The sequence below is a fragment of the Plutella xylostella genome, chromosome 19 (genome assembly GCF_932276165.1).
Source record: "Plutella xylostella chromosome 19, ilPluXylo3.1, whole genome shotgun sequence".
NCBI lineage: Eukaryota > Metazoa > Arthropoda > Insecta > Lepidoptera > Plutellidae > Plutella > Plutella xylostella.
The window spans coordinates 3,899,073-3,916,090 of record NC_063999.1 but is presented as its reverse complement, the minus strand read 5'-3'; the positions used below and the strand labels follow the sequence as shown (position 1 = coordinate 3,916,090).

The 17,018-nt window shown below is 37.1% G+C and overlaps 1 protein-coding gene across 9 annotated transcripts in view; it reads right to left on the bottom strand.

Annotated features, from left to right (window-relative positions):
* The window catches only part of LOC105380206 (potassium/sodium hyperpolarization-activated cyclic nucleotide-gated channel 2), a 202,113-nt gene that overhangs the window by 125,514 nt on the left and 59,581 nt on the right, over window positions 1-17,018 (bottom strand). The window contains exon 1 of one of the 9 annotated variants that reach the window (XM_038106298.2): window positions 2,476-2,994. The exons of the other annotated variants lie outside the window; for them this stretch is intronic. The gene's annotated coding sequence lies outside the window, so the exon portion shown is untranslated. Of the gene's footprint in view, window positions 1-2,475; window positions 2,995-17,018 lie in introns of those variants that run through there. 9 annotated transcript variants of the gene reach the window in all.

The window sequence follows — 17,018 nt, the reverse complement described above, 5'->3', positions numbered from 1 at the left end:
GGAAGGTTGAGCTCCGCAGCTTTTGCTGTACGGAAAATTAGACAGCTGACCGACGTTGAAACCGCCAGATTAGTTTACTTTAGTTATTTCCACAGCTTATTATCGTATGGCATTTTGCTTTGGGGTAGAGCAGCTGATATTGAAACTATATTTGTATTACAGAAAAGAGCCATCCGCTCTATATACAAACTTGGTTCCAGGGATTCATTGAGAGAACTATTTAAAGAAATTAACATCCTTACAGTTCCATGTCAGTTCATTTTTTCCAATTTAATGTATGTACGAAAGAATATTTCAACTTTTGATACAATTGGCAGTAATCATGACATTAATACTAGGAACAAGCATAAGCTGGCTTTTCCAGCGATGCGTCTGGCGAAAGTTAATAAATCGTTTTTAGGGTACTGTATTAGATTTTATAATAAGCTTCCAGCAGAAGTTGCTCAAATGCCAGAGAATAAGTTTAAGTGTTACATTAAAGAGAAACTCAGTAAAAAAGCTTATTATAAAATTGATGATTACTTAGAGGACGTTAATGCATGGCTGTGATAAGTAGTTAGCTCTGCTCATATTATTATAATAATAATTATTAAGCTTATATGTATTGTATACCAACTAGTTTTAAGTCTTTTTTTGAAAAGATGGCTCAGGAGTTTCTTGCCTCCGTTCTTCTCCTTAGACAGAAAGAGCCCCCCCTTATCCGAACGGAGAGTAATTTGTAAAAATTGACGTTCATCAGAAAATTTTATATTTGTACGATGAATAAAAAAATTTGAGTTTGAGTTTGAGTTTTGAACTTATACATACATACTAGTATAAAGCTGTTTATACACTGGTGCGGCGAGCGAGGCCCAAATACACTAATAGAATTTTACGAGGGCAGATTTTGTGTAAATTTTAATGTTTGAAATTGGCAGACAAGAAAACCTCGAAAACCAATATACATCATTTTATTAAAGATAACAATAGGTAAAATAATATAGAGATTACAAGAAGTTAATAAAAGAGTGTTTCAGCTTATATAAACTAAATAAATAAGGACGTGCGATATTTCTCACGAATCTTGTTTTTTTGAATGTGTGTCAAGAGAAGAGAGGTTACTGCCCCGTATTAAAAAGTACTGTTAAAGTTCCACCCTGTATGTTAGGTAGTTATAAATATTCTGAAAATTTTCCTCTACATTTTCAGGTATTCACATTTAGGCCCTAGGGCGTGCTCAATGCTGTCCGGTTCAAATTACCTACGTTATAATAATTTTCAGTAGGATTTTACTAAATACATCCAGTTATTACATTGTTTATTATATTATGTGGCTAAGAGATGTAGATTACAATTATTCTTAGTTTCTTTTCTAACGGTTTGATTATTATGATTGACGGCTTATACCACAAATACCAATTTCATTAAACATTATGTGAACACACTACTTTCACCTTTCATGAAATTGCCTTCGATAAATATTTCCAAGAACATTATGATTATAGGTAAGTAGTAACTTAAGGTTAGAGCGCAGGACAGAAACGTCAGGAGAAGAACTTTGCAGGCCCTATGCTAGTCGTGGAGTTAGAAGAATATAATCATCATCATATTAGGTCCAATTCCAGTCACCCGACAACTACAATTATCTTTTTGAAATCAAGTGTTATTAATCACCCGTTAGGCTAAACAACCGGTAAGCATTAACCACCATTTGGTAAACTGCTTCTTCATGAAAACAATGTCCATTATACGAAGTCATTTCACCTAATTTAGGCGTCCGTACCGTCTGCCCGAGTCTCCGAGTGATTTTAATTAAATCTTATTACCTTGTTTTCTTGCCAGAAGAAGACTGCTTACACAAACTTACTTGCTTATTACGAAATGAAGGCACCCAACTGTTATATCGTCTTATGCTTAAATAAACATGAATACCTACATAAGTACATACATATTATTATATGACGTCTAACTACTTTTGAAGTCAAATGGGTCTCGCTGCGTAGCTCAAGTTTCTATATTACTTTGATTATATTATAGGCGATTTATTACTATCTCTTAAGCACATTTAACATCGACATTCCGTTTACGTTACATTACATAAAGCACATTGATTCATACAAGCGGGTACACATATTGGGAAAGCGCAAATAAAACATCATTCAGTGAGTGGTAACATTTATTGTGTCGCTGCATCCTCCCGCATCGGCCGACTGTGCAAACAGCCGCGTCTGCGCGAACACTGAGGGAAATGTAAAGCGAAGCGAGCAGCTGGCCGGCGCGGGAACCAAAACAAACTCAACATAAAGGGGTCGCACTGCATACAGCCCACTTTGTACTGTTTAACTCATTCCGCCGCTTCATGAGACTCTTTGCTTTGTGTCACCCGCCGCCTTTCAGCCAGCTAATTGAGTTCAGACATTCAGTGGAGGGCAAAGTGGCAGACAAAAGCGACAGTGACAGTACAGGTGAAGAAGGAGAAGAAGAAAAGAAACGTACAGGTGGTTGGTATGTTCATGGTCATTGTTGTCTTGTGCGGGCTGGGAGCCCGAGCGCCGCAGCCGCCAGATGGCGTGGCGCGCCGCCACCAGGCGAGCGAAGCCGTGACGAGCCACCGCGGACACTAGCGGACACTAGCGGACCATCGCGGACCGCCCGGCAACAAGTAGGACTCGGGGGACTCACGGGACAGGGATACACTCACTCCGTTACAGTCTTATTGGACTTACAGTACTAGTTGTGCGTTCTTAATGTATAAGTCTACGAGCAAAAGCTGGCCTAATACTACGGTATCACAACCGAATATCACAAAAGCGGTGGCAAGCGAAGCCCGTGGACGGCGGCTTATGTAACGATAACCTAACTACGCGTGTAAAATGTACTAAAATTTGGTATTGATCACAGAAAGCAGCCTTATGACTATGAGGGTTTGGGTCCTCGAGGAGGTTATGTAACGGAGCCGGTGTGGGGAGGTTGGACACGCGCGCTAGTCGGAGGCCGGGCGGGGACTGCCGCGCGCCGCCCGCCCTCGCCCGCCCGCCCCGCGCCTGTGACATAACTCATGCGAATCACGTTTGACATTTTCTGCAAGACACAAACACATGCATATGTATCGAGCAGCTGACGTATACGGTTCCTCGCGCCTGCATATTGAAATCCCGAGTCGATATCGAAGCAATATCTCAGCAGCAACTGGCAACTGTCGGCCGCCGCTTGCACCGATTACGTGACGGTGAAATATATTAGTTTAGTTAGCAGTATTTTAAGCAATTGCATGTAGTTAAATGCTATTAATAAGCACAAGGTTGCTTTGTTTTAATGTATGGCTGGAGCATCATAATAATATATCAATAAATTGTTCGCGTAATTATTTATCAAACCATAAAACGATTTGGTAGATCGCCAAAATATTACCTAACCGAAACATTGCGTTGCATGAAAACTTCTGAAAAAGTTTCGTAGAAGCTGAAACCATTTCACTGCCACCTAGCGATGACTAGCGGAACCACGCAGTTCGCTAGGTTGTTGCGAAGCGAAGCCAGGGGTGCTTACCTTAGCAGGGGGAGGTTAATCTGCAATATCGAAGAGTGAAGAACACAGCCTTCGATGACTCGTCCTTGAGAAGCCCTTTGTGAGGAACACAAAAGAAAACCGCTTCTTTGTGGCGGACGCGAGCAACAATAGGCTAACTTTAGATTATTTATTGTTTTTTTTTGTAGAGGAAGTATTCAGCGCCCACTTCAGCAAACGTTCTTGTGAAGTGATTGTTGGCAAAGTTTTAGATTCTCGCGAGTGTATTCGGTTTGTCTGGTAGTTGTTCATGTAAATTCATGACATAACATAGTCATCGTAACTTGCTTGTAATAATTAAGTTTAAAATCGGTATTTTTGCTTTTACTATGCCTTCCTTTTTTATTTTTTTATACGGAGCAGGCGATGTGCTATACCCATATATTTGTTATCGGTCTAAGATGTTAGTGTTAGTCCCAATAAACCCTGATTTTCTGTTGCATAGTATTTTGACTAACTACCTACTTTGTTAGTTCTTAAACAAAAGCTGACTCTTATAAGTAATAAAGCCACACCAAAGCCTATTAACACTTGCATACTGTAGTCTAGAACCTAAAGTGAGTACCTATTGCTTCTTATCTGTAATCTCACAGTTCTTCCAAGGTCTAGATATGTCTAGATCTACCTTGAAATATAATAAATTGCTAAAGGCTACTCGTGGTAAGTCAGTGCCTAAGTCTATGGCTAAAGTTTTATTTGAACTACTTTCTTACATACATAAGATGGCGTCATTAATACGAGTACTTGTAATATTGTTATAACCAAAAGATATGCATATCCGGTAATACCCTTTTAAAATTTGTAGTTGAGCTACTCGTCACAAGATGGCGCAGACTGTTATGTGCGAAAAACTCATCAATTCGAACTTGACTTCATATTGTTTTGCGAGTCTATTTAACTTTATATGGCGTAGAAACTAGAAACCAATATAACTTTGCCAACATAATAACGAGAAAACATAATATTGACATGATATTTATTTGTCTGTAGTGTATTTCCTTAGGGAGGTGTTCTAGATAGAGACCATCTACCTAATGATTGCAACTCAGATAGCTGTTTAATTGGAAAAATACGTCAGGTTCTGCTATGAATATTAATGTGAAAGTGTTATGGTGCCTCACAATATGTATATGTCGCAGGCATCTGGTTTAATCTCCTGTTTGATTGAACCGCTAGCCCGTTCATTGGAAGACGCTATTCAGTTGTATGACTAGGCCGAACGTTGATTGTACAAGCGTCACAAAACGTCCAACTAGTTAGCGGACTTACAATCAGTCAGTCTAAGACTGAGATTAAACCAGATGCCTGCGACATATACACTAATAGCTATTATGGATTATATCGACCTTGAATGTTTTTTTTATATCGGGTAGTCTGAAAATTACTGTACAAGTACTCTGAGAGATATTACTAAAAAAAATATCAATAGTCGGTCGTCTTTATTGGCGTCTTTTGTTTCAGCAGTTTTTATAGGTATCAAAACGATTTATTTCATTAGACGCAATGACAAAATACCTACCTTATATACGACGAACATGTGAAATATTGTTAAGAATAATACGATTATAGTACCTAAAGAGATTTCGTGGGCATGATCTGGGTGCTAAACTGATTGTATAGAACTACGTCGGTTTACTTGTATCCCATACTCATATGTATAACCCGTAGCGTGATTGATAATCCAAATAATTTCCATTAAATGTTTGGCGCAAGCGACCCTAAATATGAGCCACCGTAAGAGTTTTACTGTAATTTTTACAACTGTTAATAAATGAACCTAATGCCGTGATTAAGATAATGCTTGAGGCTTTAGATTTTAGAATATTCTTGAAATTAAAATGTTCTTTATTCAACGTAAAAATTCACATTCATTTGTTGATTGTCATTTAGAGCCACTTGCACCAAAATAAATGCGTGTTAAATCTCGATTTAGTGTCAAATTTTAAATGGATTTACGTTTCTTAAATCGACATTTGACACTAAATCTAGATTTAAATGTTTGTGCATGTTAGCGACAAGTAACTCTATGTAAAAGGATAATGTTGGACGAATTGCTCGTGGGATAGCCGTGGGTTTTCCTGGAAAAGCCTGAAAGCTCTCAGACTTCTTCATGCGAAATGACCTTTAGTATGTAAAGTAAGTTTACTATGAAAATATCCTCTAGGTAAATAAGTTATTTGTGTTTATAGCGTTACTTTGAAATTTTTCTCAGGGAAATTCTTCTTTTTCATAAAGACTTTTAAATATAAAATTATATAAAGATAAATTTATTTTTTACTTTACACAAGACAAACTTTTACTAAATAAACAAGATCATCGTTAAGACTGTCGTTGGTGCAGAATAAAATAATAAGTTTAGGATCGTATGAATTTAGCTCTCTTGATGATCGTGAACACATACATTTATTTATTGGAATATACCTAGGTAATATCCGAAGGGTTAGTCAGAGGACAATAATTGCAAGTGATAACCACTTGCTTTGTTTCTATCTGTGGGAATCTGTTAATGGCATGTCTAATAATATATTAAATAGCTATCTTAAGTTATTATAAGTAAGAACATGCTGTTGATTCTCCAATAAATAATAAATAAATAAATAAAATAATAATAAATATGAATAAATACATTGCTTGTGGTACTATCTGTGTTAGAAGGGCGCCACCTCAGGGCATTTGTGAATAAATGATGCAGCGGCGCCTAGACTTGGGCGTAGCGGAATTAAATTTAAGTAGATTATTTTGAGCCCAGTCACGCTTTCATAGTGAATTCAAAATGTCAGCTTAAAATTTTAACGGCATTTTTCAATCACAAATTGAATTTATGGAGGTACTATAATATAGTTGTGTGGTAAATTGTAACGATTGGTGAATTGGTAAATTGACTATGACTAAACCTAGTCTGTACTGAACTGAAGCGTCTTCGTAGTATAATAAAGCATGGCAATACAATTTTTTTTCATTGGTTTTCGCCCGTAACTTAAGTCACTAGACTTCAAAATAAGGTGGGTACTTCCCCTTGCCTTAAGGGTTAAGAAATGCCAGTGTTTTTTTTACTAATATCTGTTATTGTCACTTTTTGACCTTATCAATAAATTAATGTACACAACAAACAATAAGACCTCATACAAACAGTTCTCTATTTATAGAGCCTTATGATAATGGAGGGGCTGTGTCGCTGGCATATGATACCCCCTTGAACTATGCCTAGGAAGAGACCTAAGTACCACTCAGCGGGCTTACTGGGAGAGAGGTCACTTCAGCCGCTCCTAGAAAAAAAACTGTTATAAAAGCCGCAAGTAAAACTTGGCTATAATAATTGAGACGAAGTGAGGTCTGAGTTGACGGAAGCTAGGTTTCCGGGTTCAACTACCGGCCGGGACAGATATTTGTTTTAAGACAGATATTTGCCATCGGACTTAATGTTAAATGCTTGTGTTATACCCTGATTACAACTACCGAGTAGAGTGGCTGAGACGGTAGCCTCGGCCGAGCAAGCATTCAATTGCTAGCCGTACATTGGTCTCGGCCACTCTATTCGGTAAGTGTAACAAGAATATCTATGTGGTATTCTTGTTACATACATACATACATACATTAAAAAATACTTGATATAATAGCTGTGTGATATTTCCAATCCACCTGCTAAATCTGGAGATTGGAAATACCCTCCTGTATTCGAGGGGGCCGTGTCCTACAATGGATTGATTACGCGCTGAGTGTGTGAGGTTTGAATGGTACAAAAGTCACAAGAAAGCTTTTTCCGATAACTGATAACCTAGCATAAGGTTACTTCTTTTTCTTCTTCTTTACTTACTACTTCTTTAGGTTGTACTAATCAAAATCAGAAAAAAAATCACCAATAGAATATTTCAAAATTATGAAACATTTTATACAAACATTTTACGAAGGTAGATATTAAATCTATTATCTCCTTGCTTTGTAGTTTGCAGGCCAAGATCCGGCATACAAGGTGTTATAATTCAAACCGCCAAGATTATTTAATATGCCCGGCTAGTGGAGGCACTACCATAATCTGCAATTATGAAACATTCAGCAATCATTATAATACCCAACTCCTTTTAGTTGGGAGGACGATTATTGGTGATGATTATGATATTTTATTTGTGTGTAAAAATATTACGAAATTTTTGGGTTATTGAAAGTCTAATACAAACTGCTCCCACAGTCACGCTGCTGAAAATTGCTACCTGAAAATACAGTTTCCTTTTCTTTTTACCAAAACTAACGTCTTCGCGCCGCTGTACATTTCGTTTTACAGTCTCAGATAGTGCCAAAACCCACACAATTAATGGAATTTTGGAAAAGAAGAAGAGTGTTGAACTAATTTATGAGTTTCAGCGCCGGTCCCGGCGGGCTTCTAAGAAAGATGTGATTTTGATTCGCTCTCCCCGCACGAGCTCACGCCTTCCTCGGAGTCTGAAAGCTGCTGAATTGCTGTTTTTTTTTTCAAAGTTCATTTTTTACTAGCTGTTCCCGCGTGCATCGCTTCGCCTTAAAAAGTTTTCCCGTGGGAATTCCGGGATAAAAAGTAGCCTATGTTCTTTCTCAGGGTCTAGACCATATGTATACCAAATTTCATTCAGATCCGTTCAGTATTTTTGGCGTGAAAGACTAACAGACAGACACAGTTACTTTCGCATTTATAATATTAGTTAGGATTAGGATTTAAAGAAGCTAAAGTTTATTAAGTTTCTCTTTGTCACAGGATTTGTGATGTTGAAATATCAATAATACAATTTTACCTCTACACTGGAAATTTCACAATAGGCGGTCACTTCCAAGTTCACAGAAACGCTTAGTAAGCCCCGCGCTGCAACCATTAAATATCAAGCTAACATTTACACTCAATAACAATTTTAGCTACAGGACATAATCATGTATAAAGTATAAGTATATAAATGTATATTGCCGCTCGGGTGTTCCTGTATACAGTTTCCGTAGCTGAAAAAACTTAAATGAGTCAACTGCAATTTCCGCCTGAGAAAATAAGATGCAATCTGCGATCCATTCGTAGGAGCTCGCTCCATATAAACTGAATGGTGTGAAGTGAAATTTTATACGCCCGACTATCGCGTCTCATTTAAAGTGAAAACATTTCACTAGTAGTACTATACTTACATACTACTATAGCTGTGCAATAATGAGATCATTTCTCAATACAATACGCTTTTCTCCTTTTAGGTAAAATAGATGATTATATTTTTTATTGATTAGTTTATTAACTTGAAATATTTAATCCTGGGTCCACTGCCTTGCAATTTAAAAACTCTTGCAAAACAATAAAAATGAGTGTTGCGCAGCAGGCCTCATTCTTCTAATTAGGCAGCGCTTCTCAACCCGAGGGCCCTCCAGCTAGGCTTTGCGGGCCGCGCCGCACCACCCCTGTCTTCTTTGTTTGCATAATGGACACGCTTTCGCTGCGGCCTCACTTTTTATTTTCGTAAAATGCCCTGATTTTTTCGCTGACATCGATACTCCCATTTTTCGAGGGTCATCGTTGGCAGATCAATTGCTTTTGTTGAGTTTTTTTTCAAGGTGATTTTTATAGACTGGGTCGTTTTGTTTTTTGGTGTAAGATATTTTGCAGCTAGGTGATTCAGTAAAATACATGTATCATATAATTTATATTATATATATATATATATATATATCATTTAAATCCACGGTCGAAGGCGCCTAGGTAGACCTAGGCAGAGGTGACGGGACCATCTGGACACATTTTTGCCGGATTGGCGTCAGGAGGTCGATAACAGAGACTTGTGGAATAAGCATGGGGGGCTTTTGCCCAGCAGTGATACTCAGCTATGGCTTCATAAAAATACTATGATTTATATCTATCAGATACCTAGTATGTATTTGCAGTTAGAGCTAACTGCAAATACATGCTATCTGAGAATTTTATAACTTCATATTTATTGGAATTATGAAAGTAGCCCCTTTTATCTTTATGTTCTACAAGCAATAACTGTTCAAACAAAAAAATAGTTTTCTTTAGAAATACATATGAACCTAGAATTAATCTTGAAAGACCCACCTCCTGAAATAATGCTCAAAATAATAACATGAAAGAATTTCTAAAAGCAGCAGGAGAGACGGAAAGTTAGCTAAGAGGATGGGATAAGATGGTTTTAGCTAAGATGTTTCGTAATCTATAAGTACCGGCATAAGGTATACAGGATGACTTTTATACGTAATACAGGAAGATAAAATACATCACGTGGATACAAATTTACAGTAAAAAGCGGATGTCGCGCTTGCTAACAGTCGTAAGCATAATTTACGTATGCTTCATGTTTGATTGACAGGTAACTTTCACCTCACTTTCACCCTTAAATTAAAAGAAGCTTACAAGTCTCGTTCTCCACAATAGGCTGGTATAAGGGCATCCCACGCTTCGTTTGTCTAATTATTGTCCCTAATATGATATTGAATCTCATAGTGACTAAAAATATGTTACTTGTTGAACCTAAATTGAAAATAATTCTTATGCCGTCTACCAAAACACGAATAAATTTCACCCTGTATACACCAACCGGCTCAGTCAGGTTGACACATATTAAAGCTAAAAGGTCGACGATGTTATAAATATATATTTATCTATAAATACCTACACGTCTATTAATTAGTTAGTGGAAGTTTAAGTAAGAGTGGTATTAGAAGGTTACGTTTAAGGTTGTGTGAGAAGATGGGCAATAACTCTTAAATTTGGATTGATGTCCTGTATTGGACTATATTTAGGTTGTGGTTGGTCAAATTTCACATATACCTACATATAGGTGAATAGGTATATTTAGTTATAATTAGGAATAGTATATTGAACCATCAATATTTAAATTAAATTTAAACAGAGTAGTAAATCATAATACATCTACTGAATAAATAACAAAGTAGGTACCTAATTTGTCCACGAAAGAATCGAGCCAATAGGGAAATCCGTCACACGTATAAAGGTTTCTAATAATAATATAATTCTGTGAATCGATAACCTTTACGCATGTCGGATGAAGCGTAATGATTTAATGATCGAGAAACCTACACAAGGTTAGAGGTAGATCATGTACATAGAGTTAGCCTTAATTGGCCTCTCTGGGCATGGCATTTGTGGCACTCCAGGGGCTCCATTTATGCCACATCATTGGGTTCCAGAAAAGTCCTCCTGATGTTTTTTCTTAAGCATGTTGACCGTGTTGCTTAGAGTGCTTAGTGTAGGGTTTTCATTACCGATCGAGTAGTGAGACCTAACAAAAATTTGTATGGTATTGGGAGGTACGTCCTTAAAATTCGAATTAGCATGAAGAGGTCCTGAAACATGGCAGTTTTGGGAAAAACTCTTTCAAACGGAAGTTATTTTGTTTTTTCAAATAGCGGCGCTAGTTCTGCTGCTTGCTTTGAATCTTAATTATACATTGCGAAACAGGGGGTCGATTCTGTTTAATTTCTCTATGTGGTCTATTTACTGCTTTTCTATACTGTATTTGAAGTTGGATAGACCCATATGTAAGTATATAGGTATTCTTAGAATGCTTATAGTAGGCGGAAACGAGACAAAAAATAAAGGAAAGGTCGTCAATAAGGGCCTCGTCCGATACGAAAGGGCTAGGCGCCAGGTGTCTTTGAAAGCAAAGCTTTATACGTACCGATATACCTACACGTGGTTTATTTAAATGGGTCAGTGGGAAGAACTATTTTACACGATTATATATAGAGGACATGATTGAGATAATAGATTTTAAAAAACTAACCGTTTAAAATTATGAATTTTATTGAACTACGTAATGTAGGTAACGTCGTTATTTATAAAACTTACAAAGGATTTGTAATAGTTTTTCCTCTTTCTAATCGACTTCGAAGGAGGAGGTTCCCAATTTGTCTGTATGTATTTTTTTCAATTCAATTTGTATGTTTTTTTCTGTCTAAGTTCTATGAATTTGCTACGTTGTCGCATCGTAGCATTTCGTAGCGCTACGTTGCATCGTAGCATTACTTGCTACGCCGAGTCGTAGTAGGTACACGTAGTATTTTTTTACGTTTGAAAGTTTGGTTATTGTAGGTAATTAGTAATTAGATGGATGTTAATTACTAATTAACATCCATCTCGGCTACATTATGCACTTACATAATTTTGTTTCACTGATCATCCTATTTTATTCGGAAGAAAGAATTAAATACCTAAAATATATAAAAAAACTAAATCGAAACATTTTACAAGATAAACGTGGATTTTTATCCTGAAACCCTAACTGACCCGGCTAATCTTGGGAAATGGCGATATTGGAGCCCAAGGCAAACCTTTTCATTGGTTATCTGGCGATGGGCGAGTGGCTGCTGATTCGATATACGAGGTAGGGTCTTGGGATCGCCCTCAATTGTTTAGTATTTTTTGTTAGATTTTCACCGTAAGTGAATCCACTTCTGGATTTAAATAGGAAATTAGGGATTTATTTGGAGCTTCTTCTGTTTTGATCAAAGTACAACTACACTTGAGAATGAAAAATGGAGAATAAATTATGAAATGTGTATATAATATATACGCAAAACTTTTGAACAAAATAAAAAGGTTAGTAGCTTTATTGTGTTAAAAACATTTATTACGAGCTTAGCACACAAAAAAGCAACGTAAATCGCGTTTAAAACGTATTTACGAGACACGCAAGTGCTTTAATATCTAGGGACCTCACATGCCTTTGACGCTAAGAGGTAGAGCGTATGCAAACAAACGCCACTTGAGACTTTACAGTCGTGTTTCTGTGTTTGAAGTATCAATTCTCAGAGGAGTGGTACTAAAGCAGCGTCGGAATGCAATGAAAGTCACCGTACACAGTTTTTTGTTTTACTTTACCCCGTAAATGTCACGCAACAATTTTGCTTTATACGTTGTGACACGCGAGGTTTGTTTTAAGGAAAGTTGCACTTTCGAGCTAGTTGGACACTGGACTTGGCCTGATTCGTGCTTGGCCTAGTTTATAGTGTTCTATTGATTTATACAACGGGTTGCAAAACATGAGTTCTTAGAGGGTCACATTAGCTCAACATTCTGAACAACTTTTGTCCGTAAAACGTCAAGCAGAATGTCAAGCTATGTTTTGTACTTCCTCATACTTGTTCCTAGGTATTTACTCGGATATCCTTATCAATCCACTACTAAACAGTCTGATTCTGTGGAATTCTTAACCAAATCCACCCAGAGACTGATTTACCCCAGAAATTATCGAAAATGATACAGTGAAATGTCTTCCGGAAAACATCCTGATACCATGCTGTTTCTTAACATCATATACCACAGTATATCTTTGACTGTGTTTACTCAGTCAGTCGGCTTGATATGTTATTGAATTCGAGTAGGTTTGTTCAGAGGCTCGGGGTAACATAAATGCGATTATGCAGAGTGGTATAATTCAGCTAATACGCTACTGTAGCTACTCCGAAGCGGGTTACCTCAACTTGTTTGACAAATATGACTACCGAGCTATTATACTTACTACTAACCGCATATAATATTGTGGTGCACTGTTTGTGTAGGTTTCAAATGAGTGGTTAGGGACATGTTTATGGTTTTCGTTCGTTATAACAATATTTTTGTGAATTCTTATGCAAATACTGCACAAGACCATACTTTACAGACAATTTTAGGTTCGTTTCTTGTCACCGTGGTGAAAGGAGGATTGGCCCAACCGAACACCATCAGCCTCATCATTCGTAGGCTGCGCCGGGCTTATACGAAGTACAGCTTCCGTATCACGACCGACACATTAGCCATCCTAGCAGCTTCGCTCGCATGTGAAACATATGTCAGAACCATACAAGTTACGACAGATTTAACAAGCGACGCTGGTTATGGATAGTTTTGAATTGTAAATTATCGGTGGAGGTAACAACTGCAACATCTCGGACCAAAGTGGCCATAATGGTAGCCGACCTGCGATAGTAGATGGCACTTTAAGAAGAATAAGTGCCAATTTCACCATTCTCGGTTAGAGCATAACCAGGGAGTAGTTTGTTAACTTTTGACACATCTGTCAGGAATTTTATATGGAGATGACGTTTCATTTATAAATCAATCCCTGTCGGTTAGATAACCGACAATGAAAAAATTGGCACTAAAGTGGTGCTAACTCTCCAGTTGATACTTGTATCAACTGGAGGCGCCCCCATGATACAATATATCCACATTATATTGATAGGTGAAGCATTGACGGTGGAAGCGGTATTATTTGGGACGCCTCCAGTAATGTAGTTATGAGACGCGGGAGTTGGTAATTGTATCTGTGGTCGGAACAATAGCTGGCTTTGTTCTCCTTGCTTGCGACAAGTTATAGCGCTTGCTCTTAATAAGTGTTTGTTGTTGGGCCCAGTGTGCTTTGCTTATTATATCTTTTGTTGCACAACAGCCACATTACACCACCGTGTATAAGATCCGAGTAATAATGTTTGTTCTTTTATAATTCAACTAGCTTTTCTGCGTGAGCTTCGCATCGAAACAGAGGGTTGCTTTTGTCTATCGTCGTTACATTAAACATAACAACCCAGTTAACGAGTGTGAAAGACCAATTAATCAGACCCCGTGATAAAAAAGCGATAGCAATGAACAAGTTCCATTGAAAAAATCACCAAATTACTCCTAAAGGGCAAAGGCTATAGGTTAAATGACGCTGCCTGCAATATTCAAGTAAGTACATCTAACAGCGCATTAGAATATAACCAATTAAAAACGTAAAAGATTAGATCAAATTTTAAATAAAATGTTTAAAAAATCTTTGTAAGCGGAACTTTATCATTGCTTGTGACTGTAATATTTATGTGTAGTAAAGTATAGGGAGATACGGGCGCGTTCAATACACATGGAATGCAACTGTTTTAATGGATGGGCTTAATATTCAAGTAGTTTGTATTTGTATGTATAATTATGGGTATAATCTTCTCTTCTACTTAACACCTTGAGAATATAGACTTTTTTCAGCCTATTGCCACAGATTTTTATAACAAAACACTGTTTGGCAAATGTACCTCTTCTCCTGAATTTATTGTCTAAATCTAAGCCTGGATTGCGAAAAAATATTCATGAAATGTACAACAAACTGGAGTAAACTCGGTCAAGTGCAAGATAAACAGGGGAGCTGGGGGGCCCGTAGCCCGAAGTGCGCTTAATGAGGCCGCCATTTTGAAATCAAATTGAGTCGCTATAACAGAATTTAAACCCCCTACGTTTATAAGAAAGAAGGTTTTTTTTTGTGATGCATAAAATTAAACCGATGTGATCATCACATCTAAATATCAGCAGTCGCCTTTAAATATTTTTTTTAAATTGGCGTTCATGGCTCCAATTCTGAACGACTTTTTCAGGAATGTGCCAAAATACTTTGCAAAATTGAGACTATTTAGGTATTATTGTATTTATCACTGTACCACTTTCAAGACAAGCGACTTTTAAGTCGTGTGGTTGAGAATTTCCTTACATCCTTACGAATGCCCCGCGACCCACGACATGCTCGCTATCAATCGCGAACGGCGCAGCTGATACGACAACAGAATGAAAATGGCATCATTCAGCTGCCATGTCACGTGGCATGGCTGCTTCAAAATGGCGTGTTGCTACAATAGCTTTGTTATTCTGATGTCCATTCCAGCGGCTCCAGAGGCCGTGGCTTTGAATTCTCACATTACTGTTGCTTGTTTTCCTTAACTAAACACATCGAATATTGTATCTCACCTTACTGACATAAGGCGTAGGCTCAACTACTTGTGTATCATCAATCACAAAAAAATATTCCTTGCATATCCCAAATGCACCCAACTTAAGCAAGCCTCTTCGTAGGAGCATTACTTACAACCGACGAATACTGGTGCGATTTTTCTTGTTGATAATGTAGAAAATTATAGGACAAAAACAGCAATCTCGTTTTAATCGTATCTCAATTGCCATCGCATCCACTTCATGTTCAAGTTATTCATGAATTATTCAGGGCTTTTACTAAAAGAAACTTTTAATTTGCAAAGACTGACTCTTTTCATAAGTGTCACTCGGGATAAAGAGGTGTGAGGAGCCGCGGCGCTTCATTTTCAGTTACAGCCCTTTCCTTTAAGGCGGAGTGAGTCAACAAACTCGCATCATTCGGGAAAATGAGGTAAACACGTTTTTTCCCCTAAAACTTGTATGACGTGGAAATTCTAGGTAAATGACTTATTGTTTCTATTTTACTGTGGATTGGATATAATCAGCCTATTTGTATAAAAGAGTTGAAGTGGAGACCATGAATCACCAATGTCATACCTATGGCATGCACCCGAGTTGTAGGACCCATTGTCTTCTACAGGTAGATGATATTAAATTAATTATGCATATACTATACATAGGTAATTAGAAATACCTAATAAACATACATAGTAACCTAACTCTATGTGCCTGTGGAGACCTTTATCTCCAACTTCAAACGTAGGTGTGCTCTATGTTTGAATAGGTAATTAAGTATATATTTTTTCATGATATTTTTCACATTTAATATACAATGTGTTTTTTTTTGAACCCGACAAACTTTAAGGGTGTATTTTACGAGTGATTTCATCGAGAAAACACCCCCATATGCGGGGTCAAATCTCAATATTCTAGAAATGGCGGCCATTTTAAAGTTTAAGATACTTAGTTTTCATAAAAAATCATATCTCGAGATTTAAACGCCTTGCGGACATGGAATAAAATGATTTTATCCGCAAAAAGTCATCTCTATCCAATAAAAATAGCCACAACTGCTAAAAAGTTACATAAAATAAGTTACAAGCACCTAATCTAGTTTTTTTGAGAATAAAAACAGCAAAAATTTACATTTACTTGAATAACTTTGAAAATAGCCCCCCTTTGATGGTATTTTTATGTTTTCTTTTAAAAGTATTTGAGTTAAGCTAAACAATGATACCAAACCCGTATCTCTACGTTTAGGCAATCAAAAATTAATGCAAGTTCAAAAAACACCGGGGGTGTTTTCTCGATGAAATCACTTGTAGAATACACCCTTAAAGTTTGTCGGGTTCGAAAAAAAACACATTGTACCTATAATAGTTAATGGAATTTATGAAATAAAAACCACCTCATATTAGTTTGAATATGTCGGTCCTTAATATGAAAGTTGTAGCTAAGAGGCCTTGCCTTGACCCTTGACCCTCGTCTCGCGACATTATTAATATCAGACAGCATGGGAACAGGTAGACATTTAATATTTAATTCCTTTTTGTTTGAATGGCTTTGTCTATATGCGTTATTATATCATACAATATGTTATAAATTTCCAAAAGTCTTAGAAAACAAAACTTGTTCAGAAAACGAGCTAAGTCACCACACTTCTGTAATTATCTACATTTATAAAATGTAGGAGACCCATTAACGTGATCTTAAGCTAGCCTGGTCTGGACTAGGATAAGTCAATAACATTCATCAGATGAACCAAATTTGTGGTCACAGA